General features: G+C 39.1%; 1 protein-coding gene across 5 annotated transcripts in view; it reads right to left on the bottom strand.

Annotated features, from left to right (window-relative positions):
- LOC5564298 (serine/threonine-protein kinase 26) overlaps nt 1-27,613 on the bottom strand; it is a 242,242-nt gene that overhangs the window by 124,068 nt on the left and 90,561 nt on the right. For 2 of the 5 annotated variants that reach the window (XM_021845231.1, XM_001648608.2), the window contains exon 1: nt 263-1,687. The exons of the other annotated variants lie outside the window; for them this stretch is intronic. The gene's annotated coding sequence lies outside the window, so the exon portion shown is untranslated. Of the gene's footprint in view, nt 1-262; nt 1,688-27,613 lie in introns of those variants that run through there. 5 annotated transcript variants of the gene reach the window in all.

Genomic DNA, 27,613 nt, shown 5'->3' on the forward strand with positions numbered 1-27,613 from the left:
TTTAGCAATTTCCAAACATGGTGATATTTTTTCAAATTCTGGTACGCTTTCTATACCATCTGTAGATGAATTACTTTGGCTTTCAACCTAAAACTATGTTTGAAAATACGGTTTTTGTCAGCTTTTGAAAAAACTGGACCCCTGTGCGCCCTCGGCATTTACAAGGCGTAATATTCAGAGCACATAGCGCACTAACAGCAAACTCCATTTATGGCGAGACGAGCATAAACAAAACTTCTTCGCTTCTTCGGTATTTACATACATTTTCCTTTCTGGCCAAGGGCGGAGGTGGTAAAGACAAGGCTCTCGGTTGTAGCTGCTGCTGCTGATGTTGCTGTTTGTTTCTGCTGCCGGTGGTGGTTTTCACTATTCCATGTCAGCGCTCATATAGCAGCAATTCGCTATCAACTATCACTGTATGCTATCAGCTCGTATTTCTTCTCATTTCTTTTTGGTCTCGGTCTCGGAACTACGGCAAACAGCTCATAAAACGTGATGGAAACGGCTTATTGTTTTCTAACTTGGCGATACCAACAGCCGAGAACAATGAATTTCACTGATGTTGGTAGAGGCCCCGAAAGCTACCACTTCTGCTAGCTTGGACTATCCAACCGCGAGAGCAACCGGCGAAGATCCGCTAGGTCTGCCTAATGCTGGATGCAAACATAAATCTTTCCCACAATTATCACACGTTGTTGGCGGGTTAGCGAGCCGAGTACGGTATATCTCTTCAATCGATACCGGATCCCTCCTCATCAGCTATGCATCACCACCTCAATCTTTTGGCTCTTTGAGGCTTGCTGAGGTACACTGCAATTCTTCCATCCACACAATTTCACTGTTGGAATCACACAATCAATAGCACTAAATTTCATCGGTTTCCCAAAAAGAAGAGGCGAATGTCGTCACCCCTCGGTACTTAAATCCCGTATAATAGGCAACAAATGTCAACGCATAAATTGAGCAACTAAAAGCGTTCGAAGCCAATCGATTCGCGCATACTTTTCTTTGAAAGAATCTCAGATATTCCAAAACTTCACAGTTTCAGAACAAGCGTTAGATCGCGTGTAAGCTCGTTAGCTCGCGTTGCCACTCAGCGTTCCCGTCGTGCTGAACGTCCGACTCGAAACTGAACTCGTCAGGCCCCACAAAACGAATACATATTTTTCATTAATTTTACAAAATACACTTTATAATTGGTTTGTCTCTTTCCAGCAAAGGCAAGTCGATCGCGTCGTATTTTTTTTTGGTCTCCACACGTATACTATACTCTCGGATACGGGCGCGGAATAGTTGATGATTTGCGTTCTTGCTCTCTCGCATTCGCGGCCATACTGAGCCCCGTGTGGCGTTGCGGACTACTACTCCGGTTTTCGCTTAGTTCCTCCAGCGAGGTGTGCGAGAGCTGCGCAGTATACACCTCTACAATACCTGTGGCTTGATGATGGCCCGGCCAGAGAGCGAAGGCCCCGTTGGCTTTTCATCATCATCATCACAATCGTCATCATCATCGACTCAGGCTTGCGCGCACGTTCGTCTATGTGGATACTTATGCTGCTATATGATCCCACAACTTTGCTCTGTGGGGGTGGTCAGATTCTCAATCCATAAGTTGAACAGTAGGAATAGTGTGACTCAAAATAATATTTCATGCGACACACGACACGACACACCAATATGAACACTTGAATTGAACACACTTACTGCTGCTCTATTGTTTCAATCAGCTTTTGAATATACGGGATATTGAAGATACATACCTGGAAGAAAAAAGAACACAAAAGTTTATTACAAAACTATTTCGAAAATAATGACAACAATAATTTCTGCAAAATGTACTTTCTCATAAAACAAGTATGGAAGCGCTAAAAGTAAAGTCCTGTTTGTCATTCATTTTCTGTAATAATTTTCTTTCGGTCTTCTGTAGTTTTTGAGTTTGTATGATCATTTTGTAATTTGTAGTTTGAGCTTTATTTATAAACGATAACCTGTTAGTTGAAGGGACAAGAAAGACAACTCAAGTTATATCGGTTCAATCATGGCTGATAAGCATAAATTTAAAAAAATGTTCCAATGAAAGGGCAAGCTCATCTTTTTTCTAAATTATGTAATCGATGATATTTTGAAAAATAAGAAATACATGTTTGAGATTTTTGAAAATGTATTTTCTTATGAGGTGAATACCGATAACAACTGCGCGATAAAAGTTAAATTTATAGTGAAACGGTAATTTCACGAAAATATATAATTTTCCATCCTGGTTGGCTATTTGAATAATAGTAAAACTATTCAGAAAACTTTTTGAATGTTCTGGATGGTTTACTTTGAATTTATTAGTTAAATTGAAACATTGAAACATTGAGATTGGGTCAAAACGGAAAAATATGTTTTGTGAAATATTTCACATATTTCATATGTTTTGTAAAATTAATAATTCATATGCTAGGGAACATATTATTACACATAATTCATAACAATATGCATTTTTAGAAATAGTTTTTGTTGTTGATAAAATTTACAACATTAAATTTCTCCTGTACAAAGTATCACGCATGTACTCTAGCCTCTATTGTTGTATTAGTAGAATGTTGAAAGTCTTTTCATTACACATCACAGGTATTTTTCGGAATCTGTTTGATTTTCCCACAAAAAAAATATTTTTTTCGGTACGATGTCTAAAACATTGAAAATGGGGGTGAGATTCGGTCAAGCAAGAACGATAGTAAATGAAATTCCAAGTCAACTTTTTTGACATTTTACGGTGCCGGGTGTTCTCTTTTTTTATTAAGATGTGTTTATTCTTTCTAAATACAGCATCTCTGAAACATCAAACAAGTCTACTTGAATATTCCGTGCATTGAATAACAATACAACGCATTTTGACAACTTCTCAAACCAGCAACTGTGTTTCGTGCGCAGCAACATCGTAAATTTTTATCAAAAGGGTGTTTTTTTTCTAAATTTGATTATTTATCAGTGTTTTCATATTATAGAAACATCTCACGGAAGTACAAATGAGTTGGATTGCTGAAATACTGGGATTATGACGTCAACTTCTGCCTGAAATTTATTGATCGTGGAATGTCGCACCGAAATTTAACTATTTGCGAAGGTTTAAAATAATCACTGTTTCAGTACACCTTTGGGGAAACTGAATGGGCTTCATAGCAATGGGGATGAGACGTTGAAAACAATTTGAGGGAAACACCAAGAAAATTTATGTTAACTTGACGATTAATGTTGGGTTTACATATTTTTTTCTCATAGCTCTTCAATTTTCAGAATAATCTTTATTTTAAGTGGGTTCATCATACTTGTGAAACATCTTAGATATCTTTATGTTTTGTTTGCATCGTTTTTTATCAATATTTTTCAGTTGTGAATGGTTTTGAAATCATATTCTCAAAAACAAGTTATTTCAATTACAGTGACCCAAGTTCACCCCCTCTATGGGGTGAGATTGGGTCATTTTTCATTCATCTGTGGTGCCGCTGTGAATAAATATTTGTCTTTAATTTTTTGAACAGTTGTTAATGTACCATCAAAGTACATACACACAAAATTTGAAGTTTATTGGAGTTAAATTGCGATAGTTATTCAAAAAATAAGTCGCACATATCCCTTTTTGACCCATTGTCACCCCCAACGACGGTAATGCAATATTTGACAAGAAAAGCAAAATTATTTCGTGTAACATGAGGATATTGCGGTGTCCCTTTTGCCCCTTAAAGTATGCTATTTTTATATAGGCAAAACTAAAGATTTTTTTTAACGAATCTTCCCAACTGTATAGAACAATCGTAAATCATTATACTGTGCGAAAAAATCATTATGTTTTAGGTTATATAGAAGTCAAACCTTATTTTCAAATTTTACATTCTTATAATGTTTCGCAATTTTTGCATTTGCGAGTAAAAGACATTTTTTTAATTTTTCGTAGTAAACATTTTTACCGTAATATTTACATAAAGCCTAATTAGAGCTTAGTTTATATTTACCCTGCGTTAAACTTCAGAAATTTGATTTGAATTATGTAAAAATAGAGATAGGATTTCCAGAATAATCAAATCTAGGAAATCTATGATCCAAAAATTAAACCCTATTTATTGCGTCTACATGCTACACATAATTCTATTAGCTTAAATCACAGCTAAATCTAATAGCGCGCAACACAATAACTCAATAAAAGTTATTTTCATCGTGAAATTTAGAAGAAAACGTCACATTTTCTAATAAACCTGGGCATTGTGGGCTTCGTGGTCGTGGGGTTAGTGTTACCAAGCATTTAGCCGTATCGATCCAAGGAGTGTGGGCTCGATTCTCGCTTCAGTCCGGAAAATTTTTCGTCAGGAACGTTTTCTGACTGTGCCACTGGGCGTTACCTGCTAGTCCGTTGTTTAGTGTGGTGCATCATTCAAAGAACTTATCAAAGGCAAAAGTAGAGCAAAGGACATATCAAAGGCAAAAGTAGAGCAAACGGCAACCGACCCGGCAACGAATAAAAGACAACGATTGGAAAGTTGGATCTTGGAACGTGAATACTTTGAATGAGCCCGCGTGTGTTAGGCTCCTGGCTCGTGCAATGCGGAATGTCGGCGTGAACGTGGCAGCTATCCAGGAAATACGCTGGCCGAGAACCGGAGAACGTGAATTCCGAGCGGTGGACCCCATCGCCAACACTTCATTCAAGTACCAATATCTACTACAGCGGTGGCGACAGAGCAGAACGTGGAGTTGGCTTCATAGTGATTGGGAAACAGATGAAGCAAATTATTCGGTGGAAACCGGTAAGCGACCGAATCTGTGTGTTGAGAATGAAGGGCAAGTTCTTCAACTACAGCTTGATCAGCATATATGCGCCAACGAACGATAAGTCCGATGACATGAAGAATGAGTTCTATGAGAGCCTGGATAAGGCCTACGGAGAGTGCCCAAAACAAGACGTCAAGATAGTCATCGGCGACGCAAATGCGCAGATCGGGAAAGTAGATTTCTTCCGAACCGTCATTGCAACGCAAAGCCTTCATTCCGTTACCAATGATAATGGCCTGCGGCTAGTAATCTTCGCTGCTGCTAGAGGGATGGCAATCAGCAGTACCTACTTCGCACGAAAGAATATCCGCAAACACACCTGGCGACACCGAGTGGCGATGCCTGCTCCCAAGTAGTGCTGGATGTCAGGACCTTCCGAGGCCCTAATATCGACTCGGATCATTATCTCGTTGTAGCTAAAATCCGGACGCGGTTATCCAGCGTGACGAGTTCCACAACAAACAGAACGCTACGCTTCAATATACAACGCTTATCGACTGATGGGGTAGCTGCACAGTACCGTCAGCAACTAGACGAGCAGTTGGGAAGAATCAACGTTGCTGGAGATGTCGACAACCTGTGGGACCCTATCACGAAGCTGTGACAACAACGGCGCGGGAAGTGATTGGCACTGGTCAACGACGAAGACGAAACTACTGGTTCGATGAAGAGTGCCAGAGAGTGACAAATATGAGGAATGTCGCCAGAAGCCGTATGCTTGTGGCCGATATCCGACAGAACAGAGAGCGGTACAGGGCAGCGAGAGCCGAAGAAAAGCGAATCCACCGCAGGAAGAAAAAACAGCACGAAGAAAGTGTGGTAGCTGACGCTCAAGAAAGCATGAACCGGAATGATATGCGAAATTATATGCAACGATCAATGGTGCTTGGTACAATATCGTACCAGTGCCCGCCATGTGCAATGATCGAGCAGGACCGATAAAACGGCGGTGGCTGCCAGGTAAAAGGAGCACTTTCATCAATTGTTGAACGGTGAAAATGGAAATGTAGCGAGGAACAGGATGAACATAGATGATGACGATCAAGCTGTGGATTCACCGACCATAGGAGAGGTTAAAAAGGCTAGCAGCGGAGTTGAAGAACTGCAAGGCTGCTGGGAAGGACGAGCTCGACCGGGATAGCTTCTCAAGCACGGAAGTGAGCAGCTTTATCAGTCGATCCACCGAGTACTTCTGAAGGTATGGGAGGACAAAGAATTGCCTGGCTCGTTGGATGGCTTCATCCGCCCTATCTACAAGAAAGGCAACAGACTGGAGTGTGCCAATCACAGAGGACTTACCCTGCTGAATTCGGCGTACAAAATTCTGTCGCGTATCCTGTTTAACAGACTGAGACCGCTCGAGGAGTCCTACGTCGGCGAATACCAAGCTGATTTTGGTAAGGGCCGTTCGACAACGGACCAGACGTTTACATGTTTGCAGGTAGATATAGAGTCAGGCATGGTGGTGTAGGTGCTGAGGTAGTGTTTGATGGGGATGTGTTTGAAGTTGTTGAAGATTTTGTTTACCTTGGAACACTTGTGACATGTGACAACGACGTTTCCCGCAAAGTGAAAAGACGTGTTGCGGCTGCGAATAGGGCCTTTTACGGGCTACGTAACCAGCTTAGGTCCCGCAGCTTGCAAACGGAAACAAAATTCGCCCTGTATAAACCATTGATTTTTCCGGTGGCTCTCTACTGGCACGAAGCGTGGACGTGGAAAGAGTCAGACCGGACGGGGTAGTATTTTTGGTCCCCTACTATACAACCTGTTCACCTCGGACATGCCTCAGCTCCCTGAAGGCGGCTCTCTATCGCTGTTCGCTGACGACAGATCAGTCGTCTACAGCGGCAGATTCACGAGAGCGTTAACATCTCGACTCCAGAGAGGCCTGAACGTCTTGTCAGATTATTTGAACAGCTGGAAGATCTGTATCAACGCGGCGAAGACCCAGGTCATCCTCTTCCTCTGTTCCAAATCCCCCAGACTTGTTCCGGCTGAGGATTGTAAAATCACCCTCGGTGGATCAACGGTGGAATGGTCTGATATAGCCGACTACATTGGTTTAAAGTTAGACGGCAAGCTTCTCTTCAGACAGCAGGTTGACAAAACGGTCACCAAAAGCAACATTTTGTTAAAAGCACTATACCCACTGATCAACCGGAAGTCAACTCAGTCTTTGAAGAACAAGCTTGCTGTTTACAAACAGTTCATTCTTCCAGTCATTGAATATGGCGTACCAATCTGGGAGAGTTGCGCCAAAACCAGAAGACCCAGAATAAGTTCCTCCGGATGATGCTCAACAGTCCTCCGAAAACGAAGACAACCGAGGTCCACCGTCTGGCTGAGATCAAAACACTAGACGAGCGCTTTGGTGACTCCATCGAAAAATTCAGGGCTCGTTGCCACCAATCTGGCCAGCAGATCATCCGGAACCTCGTTCCCCCCTAGGTTATCAAATTTTTGTAGTGTAAATAGTAGTAGTTATCAAATTTTTATTTCAAACTACCAGAGCCTACAAGGCCGAACACTAGCATTAGGGTACAACCATTTTAAAAATCCAGAAAAAATTCAGCATCGCAAACAAAGCTGAAGGACCACTCTGGTCAACCACTTTAATTGTAAAAAATAATTTCCTTGTTAAAAAAAACTTTAGGAAATAAACATGAATTTAATGCAATGCAATGACCGGAAAGCTCTCGGTGTTTTCGAGCGTAAAGTGCTGCGGGCAATACTCGGTGGGAAACTCGAAAATGGTGTGTGGCGCAGACGCATGAATCACGAATTGTACCACCAAGTGTACAAAGATGCGAATATTATCAAGCGTGTAAAATACGGCAGACTTCAGTAGCCTGGTCACTTAGTGTGAATGTCGGAAGAAAGAATTGCCAAACTAATATTCAGCAGGGGAACCAGATAAAGACTTTTTGGAAGACCACGAATACGCTGGCTGTATGCAGTGGAAGAACACCTGCCGACCCTAAACGTAGTAGCTGGAGAAGACCGCCCAAGGTCTACGAAGATAAAGCTCTACATAATGCCCGGTAATGGCATAACGCTGCAGTCATCAAGGTAGGTAGTTTTGTTTATTTCAGACACCTCTGAAAAGCCATACGTATGTTTAGTAGTCTGGTAATAAACACTAAAACAAATTTTCCTCTTTTTTGGATTTTTTTCTCCTGAATTTTCTACTAACATCCGATTTAGGCCATTTCTACTGCACACAATTTAGACTTTTTCTCGACTAACTTATAATTCTCTTTTTACTTCTCTATAATTACTTTCGATAGTTACTCGATTCGCTCTTTATTTGATTCGCTCTACATTTTACCTTTCTCTTACTCATTTTTGTCTCACTATTGATGATTTACGAGACATTAGCAAAGCTTGCAGTTCATAATTGTGAAAAAAAATTCATAGCGCTTTATGCTGACAAGTATTTTATATCATCATTAACGAGATTTTTAAACCAGTTTGCCTTTGTACTGTTTAAATTTTATTCTAGCGGTCAACAACTTCGTACCAAAATTGGAAATTGACATTTTCTACACTTTTTAAACCGCCATGTTCCTAGCATGGCGATAGGAATTCCAAAAACTTTTTTTTGTTGTTCAAATGGATTGTCTTTTAGACATACCAGTTACACATTACAAAAAAGTAAGAGGTTGTTTCCGAAATACGACCGCCAAGTTGACGTTGGATAACGTTAGCTTCTTTTATTTCCTGGATTAAGACCGTCACGAACTTATGAAAGATTTGTACTGCTAAAAATCTGATAAAATTTCACAATATTTGTTGCATGTCGATTTTGACGTATTATGGTCGGACATTGTGTGTTATTATTTGCTTGGTTCAGTTAACACTTCAACATCTATCGGTGTTTCCATTGGTCGATGCAAGAAGAAGCATGAGCGGAAACTCTTGCTCTCCAAACTCTTCTCGCTTGTTTACCGTTGGGGGTAGGTGTTTTTCTTTACTAGCACGATAAACAATCCACGAACTTCCAATAGCAATAGTGTCCCCCAGGTATGGAACCTTTTTCATGCACCACTATCCCCCCAATCTGATCAAAGTTGTAGCAGTATACGATAAACAGTCTTTCATAATGTGCTGCATGTTATGATAGTTACAAAGAACGATACGTGAGAGGTTCTCTCAATTTTCTCAGGATTCAATCCCTGATGGAGAGTGAAAATGTATGCAGAATGAAGGCACCGAAAAATATCATCGACAAAGGGAGTGATATCGAGATGTAGAACAACGAGATGTGGAGAGTCGACTGTACTTGAATGCTTGGGACTAACAAGCACCCTCAGTGTACAAGTGTTGGAGATCTTCCATTTTTAGACAAACATGGCGTCTGCAACGTCAGAATGCTGACTAATGAGGAGGAGGGGGTTGATTGATGTTGTTGATGTAAATTGATGTTGCATTTACACTGGCCTACTGTAGACCGGATATACCCATTAGTGTGGGACAAAATTTAGATTCTCGCTCCAGTCCACTTTTTGGATTGCATTTAGGTCCCATAACAACTGTGCAAAATTTCAGCTCGATCGGAGAAACTATATTTTAGCGCCAGCCGTTCAAAGTTTGTATGGGATTTACTATGGGAAAACATACTTTTGCAAAGAAAAATCGCCAGAGGTCGCCCATTGACCTCTATTGATAGATATTTCTACGATAAAGAATATTGCCGAAGACCTCGAAACAATCCGACACTTGTGAAAAAAGTTATTCAATGAAAACCTATCAGTAAAGCGACGTTGATTAACACGTAAAGGAATAACAATAATAACTAAATTTGACAAAATTTCCGAATAGTATTTGTTTAATAACTTTTTTCACGAGCATCGGATTGCTTTGCGGTCTTCCACAATGTTATTCATCGTAATCATAATATCTATCGAGATCTGTGTTCAGTATTTTTATAGAGGTCAATGGGCGACTTCTGGCGATTTTTCTTTGCAAAAAAAAATGTTTTCCCATGCAATGCAATCCAAAAAGTTGGCTGGAGCGAGAATCTAAATTTTTCATATAACCGTGTCCAGAGGCGTCGCGTGCCCAAACCTACCACCTGTTCAACATGAAATATTTTTCACATTGCTTATTGAAACAGTGAATTGATGATTAACAAGCTATAAAACTTTTCATAAATAACTAAATGTATCGATGTGATCAAATATGCGTTTTACAATTTCCTGTGATGTTTTACTTGACTTGGACATATTTTCAGCTAAACATAATTTTTTGTGTATTCGGCAGAAATTATGTATAATAAATCTTCGAGCTTTTTACTGGAATAGGTACCTATAAATAAAAGAAAACCGAATCAAGTAATACACTATTTAATTCCACTAGAGTGTGAATCCTTTGACAGATACGCGTATTTTGATCTCAACTGTAAGGCCGTCTTCAATGTCGTACTAGACTCGACTTATTTATTTTCCCTATTTTCAAATATATTTTTCTCATTCTCCTAGCATTGCGACTAATATGTGAATATGCAGTGTACTGTATACGTGGAAAATTTAAGAATTCGGTGTCATATTTCAAACATGATTACAAATCAAGGCAAGTTTGAGCGCCCATTTTTTTCTGTCAGTCCTTCTTCTATCAACAACATAGATCTCTCAATAATCTATAGGCACGAAGAAAATAAAAAAATGCTCTACCCTATTCAATTATATTCATCCTTAGCTTTTATCATCTTCCTTAGCCTGTTCAAGCGGCTGGTTGAACATGTTGAGTGAAGCCGACATCGTATTGCATGAAAGTTTGCATCATCCTTGCATGCTTTACACTCTAACAATTTTCCATTTTGATTGCGCTAGCTTCGTTGAAGCCCAAATGTACTAGTCTAACAATGGATGATTAAAATTTACATGTATATGGTATGCCTTTAATTTTTATCATTTTGATATTAATACCTCTGAAGCTACAGGGAGCCGGATGGCACATTTGAATCACATTGGCAGTGAGGTTTTTTAAAAGCCACAGAGTTGATATTTGGCCACGATATGCGTCGTACTTCTTATTGCAAAGTTTCAGGCAATTCGGGAAAAAAAACATGCCAAAGTGAATCATGGAAGTGCCCAAATTGCTCTGCACCCTGATATCCTTCTAAGTTGGTGAACGAACACTTAATCTTTTTCGTACAAAATATATTTTATTAGGAATCTTTTTAGCGTGCACGAATCTGAAGAAAAAGTGAAATCTGTTCAATTTATTTGTAGAACAGGTTGGTTCCACACTTGTATGCTTCAGAGCGTATACGTATTACCAAGCTGTGAATGTATGTGGGAGATTCGATATATGGGATTTGGTTCAACAGGGGCAGTAGAACAGGTTGATCGCACAGAAGAACGGTATGGCTCTTCGGCTTTTGCGCTGCATTACACTCGTGCTGTGGATATAAAGCGCGCTATTTTCATGATGGATGTATACGACGGGAACGATCTTGGCGTGTTGAGAAAATTGCCATGCTATTTTCCATCTAGTTAATAAGAACCCGCACTCTATGGAAAATCCTCATGCTGTTTTAAAATTTTGTGTTGAACTTGCATTGTTTTTATATTTTTATATTTAAATGGTCTACCTGTTCTATGAACAGGTTGAACAGGCTGACGAGACGCCTCTGACCGTGTCCCATGCTAATACCCATGCATCTACGCCAGTTCATGCGGGAAAGTATAGGGGTGAGGTAATTTAATGGCAGAGAGGCTTACTTTTGGTAAGCAGGCTACTTATTAAGGTGGTTGAAAAAAATGTTTTTGCTCCACACCGCTCATTTAATTCTAGATAAAGTTCGGAGTGTTCTCCCAAAATTTGAGCTCATTTGGATGAAAACTGGGACTGCATTGAAGGGCTTGTTGGAATTACTAGGGAAAAGCAAGCAATTTATTGACTGAATCATAATGTTTGCCCATTTGTTCTTGAGGATTGAAGCTACGCTGATACTTTTAGATACATTTGTCAGCTACAGCTTTGACGAAGACCGTTTTCAAATCGGACGGCTCAGTAATTAGTTATTGGTTTATACCCAATTGTAAATTCATTAAAAGTGCTCATTTATCTTCTAAACAGGCAACATTGCTGCATCTGGCGCGAAAGACAGCACACACAAATCATGGCTACTATGTTTCACTGCATATAATTAGTAATGCATGGAGAGCAGCTGAATTATTATAGCCGAAGATTTTCAACTCATACTAAAATTAATAACTAATAACTGAGGCGTCCGATATGGAAACCGTCTTCGACAAAGTTGTAGCTGACAGTATCAGCATAGCTCTAACCCTTAAGAATATATGGGCAAATATTATGCCCGATTGGAAAAATTAATTGCTTTTCCCATAGTTATTCCCATACAAACTTTGAAAGGCTTGTGAAGTCTCAGTTTTCATCCAAATGAGCATAAATGTTGTGAGGACACTCAGAATTTGATCTGGAATCGAATGAGCGGTGTGGAGCAAAAATGATTTGTTTAACCACCCTGCTATCTATGTATCATGCGTAAAGAAAGGCGTGCATCATTATGGAAGAATTGAAGCCTAGACAAATGATTACTTGTCCGTTTCTGGTTCTAGCGATTGCCATATGAGCGAATAGTTTAAGTGTGGTAAATTAAGAGTGAAAGAAAAGAGCAAGTGAAATATAAATATATAAATCAGTATATATCATATAGTACGAGGAAAAGGACGAGTTGGGATGGAACCCATGACCTTCTGCTTATGAAGCAAAAGCGGTAGCGATTAGACCACCAACTCCATAAGACTTAGACCTCATTTTTTCACGAATGACGTATTATTTAGCAATTAAATTTACGTCGTTTTGTTGTTTACACTTAACAAATGTTGACAAATAAAATTTACGTGACGATTAATATTATACTTTCGTAGTGCATTGTTGTATTCAATCGATTGCGATTATGGTAAATAGATAAGATAAGTTTAACAAATTTATTAACAAAACGCTTATTTTGAAAATTTATTTAAGCTACTGAGCACCCCCATATCACAAAACGTAGAAAACACGAAGCACAGTCTACCGTAACAACACAACGCGCATCGCAGCGTAAACCATATCGCATATAGCACAAACATTTGCACAAACACATTTTCGTCTACAACCACAGGTTTTCCTAGGAACCACACCGGTGTGGTGCACAAGTTAAGCCTTCTCGGTTCAACCAGCCGTAAAGCTTCGCACATATTGGTAGGCTGCTTACGGCCTCGTCGATTGGTTCAACGATCAGACAGAGAGACAGATAGCTACAAGCGGGGCACACGAATGATCGAGCTCTACATGCGATATCACGATCGCACGTAGCGTGCTAGGGTAGATGTTCTGATAATGGAGCTACTAAACACTATTCAAGTGCATTTAACTGCTTAAAATCCAATAAGATTATTAAATATTCACATGTGACGGAAGGAATGACTATATACGAGAAAAATATTTCATTGCAGTAATCAACGGTTTTTTATTGCAAAATGATAAATACCTTCACACTACTATATTGTTCCTTTAGTATCCATAAAAGCATAACCGACCCATATGGAAAACAGCCCCTAGAAAAGTACACAAATGTGCTTTTTGTATATCTTTGTGACTACACGTTTAATTCAAACCGTCTATGACTTATTAAAAAATGGGGCCCAAACGCGCAGCTATTCAGCAAGACCAAGCTGAGGGTCGTGGGTTCGAATCCCACCGGTCGAGGATCTTTTCGGGTTGGAAATTTTCTCGACTTCCCAGGGAATAGAGTATCTTCGTACCTGCCACACGATATACACATGCAAATATGGTTTTTGGCATAGTAAGCTCTCAGTTAATAACTGTGGAAGTGCTCATGAGAACACTAAGCTGAGAAGCAGGCTCTGTCCCAGTGAGGACGTAACGCCAGAAAGAAGAAAAAGATGACTTATTAAAAACAAAAAACATTTTTTTTTTGAATTTAGGTGCTAAATTATAATTTGACGTTGTGACACTTTGCAAAATTGCACTGAAAAAACATGACTAATTTTATCTGCATTGAGTCGATTAACATTTTGAACCGGTACGGCACTTGAAAAGCACTTCCAAAATTTTGGAGGAAAAAAAGGCAAAACAATCTGGAAATGATTGAATATTTATAAAAAAAAAGTTTCAGAGGGTGGAGCCTCTAACTTTTCCTGGTTTCAACAAGCTTATCTAGCGAAAGTAAAGCCGGATCGCTAATAATTTAATTGAAACAGTATAAACACTGACTACTATTAGATCAATTACCCTAGTAGTTGTTGTTATGATCGGTCGTAGATCAACCAACTGATCGCTGCCTCCGGTGGCACGACAACACGGCGACTGACGGTAAAGCGCACACACCCATGTGTCGAAAAGCATATGATGCATTCACTTCGACGGGGTTCCCGAGAATAAGCGCCGCACACGGAGATCGGCTCAATCAAAATTGGAAATAATTTAAACAATCGTGGCTACTGAATGAACCCAGTGGCGTCAATCGACAGGTGTGCAGCAATGCGTTCGAATGATTTCTTTCGTCAACCGAATCTACCGTTTGGGAAAAGCTAGTGATCGCAGTGTGGCTCAAACTGTATCATCATTTTGGAATGGTTTGCACCGGTGCAACATCTGACTCCAGATTGTGCACACGTTCAACATGACACGGACCGGATCAAACGGAGCTTCGGCTGTACGCACGAATGGTAATTCTTCAATTTCAGAAGAGATATTTCTACGAGAAGAACTGGGCCAGTCTCAAGGTCCAACAATGTTATTCATAATATAATATGATTTACTTATTTGATAAATTGATACCGTACACAGCTAAAAATATGTTGTAAATTTAAGTTTATTTTCATGCACATATTTGGAGCATCGAAATAAACGTAAAATTCAACGACCAATTTATTATTTTTCAATTGAATTCACTTTAAATTTACACGGTCATGTAATATCTAAGCATTCTTAGTTGAAAATTAAATATGTGTTCATATAGGTTTACATGATCCTGTAACAATACGTGAATTTGGTTTATTTCTATACTGCCGTGAATCGCAAGTCAGTCCCATCTGCATTTTCGTCAAAATTGAATTGAGTTCAGTGTTCAACATATCTTTCAAAGCTCTTTCAGCTACACTAATGAGATAATATGATTCGTTCGGAAAAATTTGGAAAAAACACCAAGTCATATGAAAAGTAATCGCATATCAGTCCCACTGCTAATTTCGGCACCGTGTAACATAGAAATGAAACGTGTTTTGTTCATCTTTATATTTTTACTCGGAAAGATAACGTAGTGAAAAGAAAATTGTGAAAGTTTCATTAAGGTTTGAACATGCTCCTATCATCTTGAATTTTTAAATATTCGTATGGAAAATGAGTTTGGAAACTTCACAGCCCATTTTCTCAATGCCTACTTTTTACAGATGGGACTGACTTGCGATTCACGGCAGTATAGTACTCTTAAACTTACACTACATTGAAATTTAAATATTTTTATCTGTGTAATATGGGGCCTTCCAATAGACGTATAAGAAATTAGACCGTTATTGTCGCTGCATATCGGTCGGTGTTCAGACAGACCAAACTAGATGATATTTTGGCGTTCCAAAAATACGTTAAGAACTCCATCAATCCTTTTTTTTCGTTTCAATTTTAATACAGATGTATCACCAAATAGATAAGTTACATTATAACAGCAAATAATGCAAATGTTTTGATAATTCAAATGCGTGGGGTACGTTTTACTGGAACCAGTAGTAGAAGCTCAGTTTGTCTGAACACAAACCATCTAGTATGCGAATTTTGGAGATCGTACTCAAAGTGTCATAATCCCTTTAATAGAACCATAGTAATAGGTTTTAAAAATCAAAATAAACATTGTCCCGATTATTGCCACCTAACGCCCGTGTTTTTTTTTTGTTTCTGATCGCATTACCATACATATGCTACTATTAAAATTACAAAACAAGAATTATATCTAACTTTTAAGGTGGCTAGAATCATACTTGACTGACCAACAACTGATAATTGAATTTCAAATTAAAGAAAATTCAATTTCTTCAGGTGTCCCTCCTCATCTGGAACCTCTGCTTTTTATTATCTACGTATATGATATTTACTTAATTCTTAAAAAAACTCAAACTATCAATTTATGCCTATGACATGATTTTTTTCTGAAACAAAGAATGAAAGATAATATCATAGAATTCTCAGGTGAAATACAAATATTAATACATGGTGTAAAAAAACAACCTGTTGATACTGAATGTGCAAAAATGGAACTTAGTATCATTTAGAGAAAAAATAACATATTCGACCATTTATTCGCATTAATAAATCAGAATGTGAAAACGTGTGACATATTCAGAGATTTAGGAGTAGTTTTAGATTCGAAGCTAACTTTTGGGGCCATTCAGTGTTTGGATTTTGATCTGAATAAGCTGATCGAACCATATTCGGAGAGTGTAATAGTTCGCAAACCATAACAGTTCGTGGCACATCGCATTCGGAGAGCCCTATGAATGTAAACATTCACTCTCTCGTTTGGTACGAGGCACGAGAGCGTTCAAGAGCCGCAACTCTCACAGACTGCAACAGTATCGAGCCATTCGGGTGATTTGTGTTTTGCATAAAATTGGTAATAACTTTCACTGTTGCTGGTAATGCAGCCTTTAACAACCGAATTATAACCATTGGACAAAGCGCAGAAAATAAAAAAATATTCGCCTCAGTTTCATGATCAAAATGAGATTGGGTCAGCGAATGTTACAATTGTTGACACACAGTGATCGGCGCCAAACAGTGGGTGGTGTGTGTCTGATTTGTTTTCGTTTATGGTTCGTTATCTTCCACGGACGATAAATGACATACGTGCTGTTGCAAAAGATGATAAACAGGCTCTCATCATGTCTTGTGGATCATGATTGTTACAGAGACCGATAAGTGAGAGATACTCTCAAATTTCTCAAAATTCAATGCTTGCCTCTTTATGCAATGCTTGCATAAGAGATGGCTTGCATACAAGTTGCTGAATGGTGGTAAAAGATAAAGAATATATAGGGTTGGATGGCATAGGAGTAAGAAAAAGAAAAGGCTGAAGAGATGACAATTTTTTTTTTCAATTGACTCTGTATTATGGGGAAATTCAGCCCGAGGCTGGTTCATCCCTGGGATGACGATGTGATGAAGAAAAATTTTGCTTCTGGATGTCACGGCATCCACAAATCACCTCTATGTATACGTTACACGGATAAAAATCTGATCCCCAAAGCATGATTTACAAATCATGAAATTCATAAATTGATTAGGTCATAATATCAAGATCACAGATCATGGTTCCTGGAGTCATAATCATGATTCTTCATAAGCGTAACATCCAGGGTGAAAACACTAAGCGGTGCACTTTGCTTCAACTCATTCGTATCGATCACTCTTAACTTAATATGAAGAAGTGGCTCAGTGGTAGAGTACGTGTCTTTCAATCGAAAGGTTCTTAGCTCGAGTCTCAATGTATGCTGTTTTTTTTATTTTTTTTTATTTGTCGATTATAAACGGATGCGCGACTCAACATTTTTGGCATTTGAATCATGATTCGCGACTACGAAGCTGCTGATTTTTTCTTCGGTTTTCTGTGAGAAAAACAAGGAGAGATTTTTTTTGCTTTTTTCCACGCACACGATGACAGTTCCTTACGAGGCTTTCCGTCGGTGCGAGTGCTTTGTGGAATCTCTTTTTGCTTCGTAGTCGCGAATTCCGAGCAATCAGCAACAAAAACCTAACGCGTGTGTTGCGTTACGGCAATCTGACTCATGATATCATGAGTCCAAATCATGGTGTATTTTCGTAAGATGAAAACACGCTGGAATCATGATACCATGAGTCATAATTTTGTTTTTGGATTCTGATTTCTACCCGTGTACGTTACATAAACCGAAAATTTATAGTTCTTTGACGGTCTTATGAAATCTATCATTTTGACGTTGGATAACGTCTTATGGCAACATACTGGGGTACAATTTCGAAAAACGAAAATCGCTCGCGTCACGAAAAGTGGTTAGATTTTGACTGTTAATAACTTACTTACGCCCGGATAGATTTTCATGATAATTTTACCAATCGATTGAAAATTTTTCTACGAATCGACTCCAATAATGGAAATTATTGATTCACATGACTAAACTATTGAAAAATGGGTAAATATCGAGGCATGTCTTATTTTTCACAGAAAAGCACATTTTTCTTGCTGTAATAAGGTTTTGGAGTTTACATGTACACGACGAAACACGTGTCAAATATACACCCGCTTGTTCAGATCAACTCGAAAGTGAGTAGAATTCGATTCACTTCGGAACAAAGTGGTGCTGCTCAAAAGTAACACCATTGCACAGTGGTCCAGATAGCAAGTTTACGCGGACATGAACTTTTCGACGTCATTTTGTGGTTTTAGAGTATAGGTTGCTTCCCAAAAGTGTCTCGAAATTAGTTGTACTACAATTCGTACGAAACAGGCGTAAGGGGCCCAGATAGCCGTAGCGATAAACGCGCAGCTATTCAGCATGACCATGCTGAGGGTCGTGGGTTCGAATCCCGCTGATCGAGGGACTTTTCGTAAAGGAAATTTTCTCGATTCCCAGGGCATAGAGTATCTTCGTACCTGCCACACGATATACACATGCAAAAATGGTCAATCGGCAAAGAAAGCTCTCAGTTAATAACTGTGGAAGTGCTCATGAGAACACTAATCTGAGAAGCAGGCTTTGTCCCAGTTAGGACGTAACGCCAGAAAGAAGAAGGTGTACCGTTCGCCTTTAACTTGTATGCAAGTTCTGTCACCTTGTTCGCAATCATAACATGTAAAGGGATAGAGTGATAGACAGACAGATAGATATCTCGCGTAACATTACTAAAGGACCTATGTACAAATGAGAGATTCTCTCCTCTCTCGTTCTCTTTCGATTATAACAGTGGAACACTAAAGATTTTGGGAAGTTTTTCACTATAGATCGAAAGTCAATTTCCTTGACTAGCGTTTCATACAAAAAACGCAATAGATGAGATTAATGTGACTCAGTTATTAATGAAAGAGAAAGTAAACAAAGAGAGCCTCTCAATGTTAGATAGGTCCTTTAGTAATGTTACGCGAGATATATAGTTAGACATACCTATTTGACAAATTGATGCTATAATATGAATGTTCATATAAATATCAGAAATAGAGACAATTTCGAACAAAGATCCTCGATAGAGCCAGAGTTAGCTGTCAGCACAATTTCGTTTTAAAGCTGCTCGTTTGCTCATTTAACAAAATAAGGTTTTAACAGCTATTTTTGTAAAATTAAAAATTAAATTGGAACAAATGTCGACAGCAAAATCTTGACCTATTCCCACCCCAATTTTAACTAACATCAGTCAGAGGATTAGCTGCTCGTTAGAAACCGAGGTATTACTCTTGATTGTTTCTTTCTATGCTGACATTATAATTGAACCAGCGCCCCTCCTTGGTTTGATGCATTGCTGCATAGCGTTGTTGAATGTGTCTCCTAAATCACAGCGATTCGGTTGTCTCTCGGAGCGACATCGTTCCACAACTACTTCTGACGCTGCTATGCTAAGCGATGACAACAAAAGCAGTAGCTTAGCGCTGTTCAATTATTTATGCAAAACACGCTCCACCTCCTTTATTGGTATGTACTGTCTTTTTTCTAAATGATACAGCCGGATTAAAACATACGATATCTGGTTAGTTGAAACTGCTGAAGTATTTATTCACAGTACGATGAGTTGAGATTCAAACGCATACATGGAAACGATGTTGTGTTGTTTTTATCATTAAAATTGGATAGTGCGAAAGAGCAAAATAAGCAGTTTAACCCATTGTTGCTTTCGAACAAATTGAAAATTTTCATAAATTTGTTAATCTTCGATCCGTATATCTCCCGTACATTACGTATTACAAGCGTGTTGGTAATTGGTCAATGAAATAAATACCTCAACTACCATCACATAACGCAAAATCAACGCTGCTCACACCTTCGAACAAGTTTAGCGAAACCAAAAGTGTTCGAGTGGCGATTGGTGATGGTGTTGCTGTTTGCTGATCGTTAAAAAATCAATTATTTTTTCCGATTTAATTAGCATGGTTTACCGTCGTTTCTTCCTTCCGGTCCCAACATGTTCACCAGCACCGGATCGGACCACTCCAACCAAACCGCACCAAAGGTTGATTGAATTGGATTGGAAAACCGTTTGGTTTTCGAACGCACACCAATCGCGTCGTAACACACTGCTGGTTGTTGTTTCATTTTAAAGAGAAAAATGGAAATTCAACTTGAGCTGTTTTGACTACCGGTCGGTGGTGCATCGGTATGCACTACCTGCCAAAAGTATGGAATAATATAATCGAGTATTGCAACACCCAAAACATTTAGAACACGGGACGGACCTGGGTGTAGTGGTTAGAACGAGATTTTTAGTCCTAGTTAATCTTGGAACCAACCGCTCCACTTTTCTCCAGAAGGATGTCGTCACTAGAAGTTTTTTTTATCATAAGTGATTATTCGGGGATTCGATCCCAGGTCCACGGCGACGTGAGAGGCGTCACGTCGCCGGGGACCTGGGATCGAATCCCCGAATAATCACTTATGATAAAAAAAACTTCTAGTGACGACATCCTTCTGGAGAAAAGTGGAGCGGTTGGTTCCGAGATTATCTAGGACTAAAAATCTCGTTAACAAAGATAAAAAAAAGTTTGCTGTTGTAGTGATTCTAGTTTTGTAATATTCAATTTAAGTGCTGCAATACTCGGCGATGCAATTCCCCATACTTTTGGCGGGTTGTGTATATGCGTCTTCCTTCGAGGCACTCCATCCGGAACAATGAACGACGACGAAGGTGGACGTCGGTCGCAGCGGTCTGTAGTGCGCGGCGCGATACTTATGTTGATGATGACTAATTGGCCAAGTGACCTCCCGCAACCTACCCTTCTTGGTAGTTGCTGTTGCACCATGGTCACCGAACTCGCCCGGTTGAAAGTTTTGGAGCTTGCTGAAATTTGTAGCGTTTTCGCTCCATTCGATGTGATCGGAATCAATTATACGGATTCTCTGATCCGAATTAGGCTCTCTGTGTGCACGAAGGGCTTGGACTTTAAAGGAAACACTTGAGCGAAGGTCTTCTTGATTTGCTAGCATTGGAGCCGGTGTGTACATACATATTCGATGGGCACGATTTGAGACTGTCGGTGTGAATATTGTGCGGACGAGTGCTTACCTGAAATAGACAAATTAGAAAACAAAAAATCAAATTAGTAATTTGTTTGTGAAAGTGAACTCTTTTGTCGACACGCGCAATGGTTCGGAAGGAAATGAAGTAATATTTGCGTAGGTGTCTGTGAATGTGATGTTGCTTAGTAAATTTACAGTAAATTAACTAAATGTGAAGAATTCTAAAAAACTTATATATAATATACTTATTTGATATGCACCTTTTCAAGACGAAGCAGTATAATTGTGCTAAACATATTTTTTGAAACGGGTCATTCAGGGTTGGAATTACATATACACTACCTGCCAAAAGTATAGAATCGCTTTTTCGAGTATTGCAACACTTACTCCGAATATTGCAACACCTACCGAAAAGTTTAGTATCACTACAACAGCATCTTATGCTTATCGGTGATTCTAAGCTGTTCGGGGTGTTACAATACTAGGTGAAGCGATTCCATACTTCTGGCGGGTAGTGTACTTCTTCCAGTTTTCCGAAAATGTTTCCATGGCACATGGACAAAAGACCTAAGTTTTGCTGTTATCAAAGTTTTCAATTCAATAATATCTCTTTTGTTTAAATAAACTAAACAAAATTCTTCAGAAAACTCTATTTTCCATTTTTATTATTTGAACTTGAGAAAACCCATGTACTGCCCATAACTGCATAACAGTCACATTCGACATTTTTGACAAATTGGAGTTAATACCGGGGAGAGTCATCAAATGATAAATACTTTCGATCAACTTATTGAAATCTGTGAGATTGTTCTAGAAAATTCGAAAAAAATACCAAGTTGTTTTGTCACATTGGCAATTGTAACCGCATAACAGTCACATTGAGATTATAAATGAGCCTCATAATGCAGTAGAAACGAAATTTCTATCAGAATTTTTTTCTGACTATTCATCCAATATGCGATATGAGTTGTACAGAATTTCAGCCTCAAATAAGCACTTTTGAATTCTTAGTGATTTTTTGAAATTCTAGTTTCATTCCATACTGCAATAAAATGTAAACTTGGTATCCCATTTACTCAATGCCTACTTTTGTCGAATGTTACAAATATGCAGATATGGGCAGTGTAAACCTTTTGATCTCCTTCATTGATTCATCATTACTAGTGAGCACTTTCAAGACGACTATGAACAAACGTTCAGTCTAGTCGTCATAAGTATGAAGTTTGTGGCTTTTCTCTGCAAGATGTTTGAGAATTAATTCGCGATCATTCAGGGTTTTCGGCAAAACATGGCAGTCTCTTTCCTTTGAGATTTGCAATTTGATTCTCCTAATCGAGTTCACATCTTCTGCCTAAATCCAGCATATTCGGAATTAATTATCACGAATGACGGTATCCGTTGCTTCCTCACTTGAATCAGTCTTTTTCGGCTCGGAAAACTTGTCTGCAACATCTACCCAATGCCCTGGGAGTACTTTGGCCCTATAAGCCAAATTTATGTAAATGCAACTTTTCTTATGTATAAGCTGGAAAAACTTAATTTTGCGTATTTTTTTTTGTCAGTAGCGATAGGGATAGTACTGGCACTTTTAATCTACCCTAAGCTCTTTCCCAGCATTTGCTTTTATAAGCCTCTATTGCGTTCATCACACAGGCGTTCCTAAGCAATGTTGCTCAAATGGTCACTGTGTACCCTAGCAGCAATCAGCCCTTACCGTAGTTTTGCAGTCTAGTAGTTCAGACTATTACCAAACTATAATAAGGCCCGAAATTCTACTAGAGTGGTTAAAGCGAAGAATAAAATATTTTTATTACAAGGTCCTCATTCCCCATTTCATTTCATCACTCACTATCGACCCTATCACGTATTCCACCGATTATCACTCAACTTTCATAAAACAGTTCAGATATACTTTCCATTGTATCACTTTTCCCTATCACAGCTACAAATTTTCATCAAAATTGCATCACACGATTTTCATATAAATTCATTGTTATTATAATTTGCCATCTGTTATAATTACTAAGTAATTAAAAGATATTCAATTTATTTATTTTTTATTATTTATGTTGCTGTAGAGTCATTACTATTCAAACTACGATTTAGCATTATTAGCACCACTAATTTTATAACGACGAGTGTAACGCAAAGTTTCACCAAACACCCATTCTTATGTTGCATTATAAAACGATTGAACACACGTTGGCTTTGAAACTTAACCACCATTACTGATTAGTACAAAGGATTGTACAGCTCGTGTAAACGAACTGAACCATTAACAATCAGCACTGGTTTATAAGTAACTAATGAGCCCTGGCGGTCCCTCCGTTCGAAGAGGACCTGTAATATGCCGAAACATATTAACAGATCCTCCGCCTGAATGCAGCCGTTTCATGATAAATCATGAACCGTTAGAGATGTGGCAAAGTATTGGAAGGTGAATATTATTATGGTGCACCTTCTACTTTGGCATCGTCAAACCCTGAGTTCTTGGCCTGGGCGATCCTAATTCCCAACTTTGATTTCCTGTATTGTTCCCTACTGTACTCTGATACGCTTGATGATGACGAGTATCCGTGGTTGCTTCTGTGACGGTTAGTTTATCGGTCATTCTTCAATGTTCTACCATCACCATCCGCGCATACTTTCTTAATTTTCCCTCCGAATTTTCTCGTCTTTGTCGTTCTACACTACTCTCTTAACTATGGCGTTTATGCCTCCTTTCTCTACTAATACTTTTCCGTGATTTCCGGATATTATTGCACTCCGGCGGCCATCAACCAACCTTGTTTCTATCCAAATTACCCGTTTTCCCAAACTCTTTAAGTGACTTTCAGTTCTTCATGCGCTCCGGCGACCGTCTGTCCAATACTGAATCTGCTGAGGATTAACAGGATTTTTCAACGCCTCCTCAGTTTCCATAAATATTCTCTAATAAAAAGATTTTAAAATTTCCTCTATTGTCCTACAAACATTAATCTGACTTGCCCTCTCGTGGTTTTCCACAATTGCACTTCATGCACGGATCAAATAATGTCGTAATCTTGAAATTAATGCTAACTAAAAGGTAAAAGGTGTCAGTTTATTGAAGCCGTTCACAAGTCCTATGGAAGGACTCTAATATAGTCGGGCAAAGATTGAAATTGACCGGTGGTCTCTTGTCTATCGGGAGTGGCGCTTAAGCCACCGAGTTCGCCAAACCTCGTGGATATTGGAACGGTTTTACCTTGGAGACTCTGACCGCACGCGATGAAATGAAACCCTTTACCTTCAGATTAAGTCCGAGCCTACGTGCGACAATTTCTGATGTACGGGAATCGCGGTCTCGGACTACGTTCACCGGAGTTGTAGCGTACGGCGACTTACGACGGGTTTTGGAGACCTTCGGAGAACTTCGTTCGATAGATGGACGAACTTCGCCTCCCTCCGTTTAGCTACCTTAACAGGAGGGCCTTAGTGGATCCCGAGCTCAAATACTTGTTGATGGCGGCGCCGGAGACGCCACGGGAGAACCACAAAATGACTCCACTTGTCACAAATCTGAAACCAGCCCGTACAATACAAAAAAAACGCTTAAGCGCTGGAAAGCCCAGCGCGAATGGCATAAATTAATATATTGTCAAGAAAACTAATAACAAGTCTAAAAATTGCCTTTTTGTACGAATAGAAGATTCGCCGGACCACGGAAAAAACTACCGAAAACACATAGGGGAGGTGTACCAGTTTTGGCCTCCCTAAGGAAAAATATTGTTTATACATAAATCAAACGACCTTTGGTTACTGTCAATACATTAAACGAAAGCTTTCAATCCATGCTCAGCAGGGAAAATATTAAAACTAATCAGAAACTTTGGTTTTTGTATTAAAAATGGGGGTGGCGAATACTGGACCACTTGCACCAGTATTCGCCACGATTTTAATTTCGGTTCCTGAATTCGCCACCTACGTTGATTATTTATGGAGGGTGGCGAATCAGGAACACCATGGCGAAAAATAAAAAAAATTAAGGAAAATGATTTTTTTCTATTATTTTCTGAGAAAATGTAGCGGTTTCCAAGAATAATTCCGTATCATGTAAATCCGTATCATGTCATAAAGCAATTTAGCGAACACTAAACAATTGGCAACCATATATGTCATAAAACACAACACAAACACAAAAGACACAAAAAATCTTTTACACAAATTACCTTTGGTACGTTATCGAAGAGCACAAAATAGAAAAATTCACAACCGAAACTAGAAAACCACAATAACTTCTAAACTCCAGCCTAGTAGAGAACGAAATGACCAAACTTAAGTCCTTTTTTCTTAAAGAAATCTACATTAAACAATCCCCTTTTTGTCTACAGTATCGCGCCAATGTATCCTTCGATGGCGAACTTAGTCCTTCTTGAGATTCGTCGAAATGGTGTAAAAGAGTTTTTGCAATTTAAAAAATTAAAACTTTCCTGCACTGAAGTATTCAATGCGGGAATAGTCATAACGCAACTGAAACCAGTGCTGTAATGATTCATTACGAAACGCTTTCTCATTACGCAACTGTTTTGAGTGGCGTAATGAATCATAATACAATTTTTCAGAAATTGTAAAATGATGGTGAATGCATTCCGATATAATTTCTGATACCCTCAAATGGTCTTCTACGTAATTTCAAAAAATGCTGTACGTAACTCGATGCAGAACTCGATTTTTACAGCACTCGTCGTAATTATCCTACTCGGCAATCCACGTAGGATAAATTTACGACTCGTGCTGTAAAAACCATCATTCTGCAACTTGTTCCGTAAACTACTATACATATATTCATTACTGCACTCACTACGTCTTTTATGACATACATTTAGTCTAGACACAAACCAATTTCATACAGTTCCCATTGCACGTTCACATGAGACGAAGTCAAAATCAGGATACGAAACTAAATACAAGATACTTTACGTCGATATTAAATATTGTAACAAATAGATATTTTATTTTACAATTTAGATTTTTTAACTATAATTTTACTTAAAAAGGGAAAAACGTCAGACCGATTTTTTTTCTGACAAGTTAATTCAACTAAAATTCAAAATATTTTCTTAAAATAAATGAATTCAAAGCAAAATTATTTTGCCTAAACAGAAAAAAAACGTTACAGTGTTACATAATAAATGGATGCTGCTTCGCACCCCTGTCGAGGAAATCTCAGAGTGACACGTATAGGCATGACAATCATGAACCCTGTTCCCACTGTTCTTCCTGATTCTCTATGTATAAACAATACGTGACGAAACGACCAGCCAACGGATACAATGAATCTCCGTACTACTCTGGTAAAAATCACCATTCTGCCCATGCTTCCGTCCGTGCCCATTCCAGTATCCACCAATTTCTAGCATCTTCTTCTCATTTCTACTGAGCGGTTTTCAATGTGGCTTCGTGTCATAGTTACCTCGAAGTTGATATATTAATATTTACAAATTATAAATGCATTCATTCAAATATTCATCGAAAATTGTATAAGGAGGTCAACAATCGATTTTGTTGCTATACGTATCACGTGTAATTTACAAACATTTTTTTGCTATCTAGAAAACTTATCTGTTTATTTTGGGAAGTCCACGATGCGGCATCAAATTCGAGTACCTATTTTTCCGTACCCGCAAAAAAAAAAGACACAACCCTAGAGCGGCATTGGTAAAATGGTTTCTTCGCTGTAATAAATTGTATAAACGGGGAAATAAATATCAAACGTGCAACAACGACACCACCAGTGCAGAATTTATGTGGTTTGTGCAAAGCTGAGCTGAACCAAGTGACTTGGCAGTCACTTCGTTGGTCATTCTCCGCTAAATGGTCTACTAACCGAACTTGAATGCGCTGGGCTGGAATTGAACGGCGTGGGGGATCATTAGTCAGGCATTTTTTTTCAGATCGTTCTATCGATATTCCGTTGTGCCGCGTCGCGTGTGTGGTGATTACGCGATGAGGCGAGAAAACACCTTTCGAATCGATTATTCGAACTTCCCCGTGAAGCCGTCGTTCGAAAAGGTGCACGGCTTTTGCCGCACAGTGCTCGGCCTGAAGAAGGAAGATGTGTTGAGACTACAGTGTAGTAGAGGTGAACAATGTGCGTTCGTCAAGGTCGGCGACCTGACGCTCGCACAGAAAATTGTTGAAGAACACGATGGACGTCACGAAGTGGAAATAGACGGGAAGAAGCACAAGCTTCGAATAACCATCGAGGATGGAAGTGTCGAAGTGAAGGTCCATGACCTGCCCGAAAACGTGACGAAGGAGAAGATCGTGGAGTTCTTGCGTGTGTTTGGTGAAGTGATCTCGGTTCACGAGCTAACGTGGGGAGAGAGCTACGAGTTCGCCGGCATACCACTCGGCATATGGTCTGCCCGTATGCTACTAAACCGAAACATCGACTCGTGGGTCACCATCGATGGGCAGCAAGCGTATGTGGTGTACAAGGGGCAGGTGCTCTCATGCAAACACTGCAAAGAGCAGGCACACTCTGGCATATCATGTGTCCAGAATAAAAAACTGCTGGTGCAGAAGAGCTACGCCAACGTAGCGAAGCA

This window comes from Aedes aegypti, chromosome 2 (genome assembly GCF_002204515.2).
Source record: "Aedes aegypti strain LVP_AGWG chromosome 2, AaegL5.0 Primary Assembly, whole genome shotgun sequence".
NCBI classification, from domain to species: Eukaryota; Metazoa; Arthropoda; class Insecta; order Diptera; family Culicidae; genus Aedes; species Aedes aegypti.